Source organism: Bison bison, unplaced genomic scaffold (assembly GCF_000754665.1).
Source record: "Bison bison bison isolate TAMUID 2011002044 unplaced genomic scaffold, Bison_UMD1.0 scf7180017845671, whole genome shotgun sequence".
NCBI lineage: Eukaryota > Metazoa > Chordata > Mammalia > Artiodactyla > Bovidae > Bison > Bison bison.
The window spans coordinates 36,981-37,468 of NW_011476244.1; the positions used below are offsets into that span (position 1 = coordinate 36,981).

Below are 488 nucleotides of genomic sequence, written 5' to 3' on the forward strand. Positions count from 1 at the left end.
CCAGCGCCGTCCCCCCGCCACAGCGAACACACGCCGAGGCTGCGTGCGCCCTCTGGGGCAGGGGCTGGAGCCGAGCCGCGCCTCTCGTCCTGCTGGGAGCACAGTCCTGCTGCTGGTCTCCCTTCTGGACAGGAGCCCACCCGCCAGAGCTGGGCCCTGCACCGTGGGGTCCCTATTCGTCCTCACTGAGGATGAGGGTACGCGAGACGGGACCCGCCCCGACACAGCAGGGACAGGAAGTACTTCGTGGGCTGGAAATGCAGGGCTGGCCGGGGCTCTGCCGTTGGGAGGGATTCCAGCCCGTCAGCAGGGAAATCGACTTTCTGCAGAGGGGAATGTGTTCGCCTGCTCACGCCCAAGGGCGTCACAGAGAGACGCCGGGGGCAGAGGCCGAGCCCGCGGGGAGGGTGCACCAGCTGGTACGCACCCGCATGGGCACTCAGCTACTGCTTCCTTTAAAGTCAACTTTCAAACCTTAGACACGGTCG

General features: G+C 66.4%; 1 protein-coding gene across 1 annotated transcript in view; it reads right to left on the bottom strand.

The window, feature by feature from the left end:
* LOC104986028 (protein HIRA) overlaps positions 1-488 on the bottom strand; it is a 37,082-nt gene that overhangs the window by 26,613 nt on the left and 9,981 nt on the right. The gene's annotated exons all lie outside the window — the stretch shown is intronic.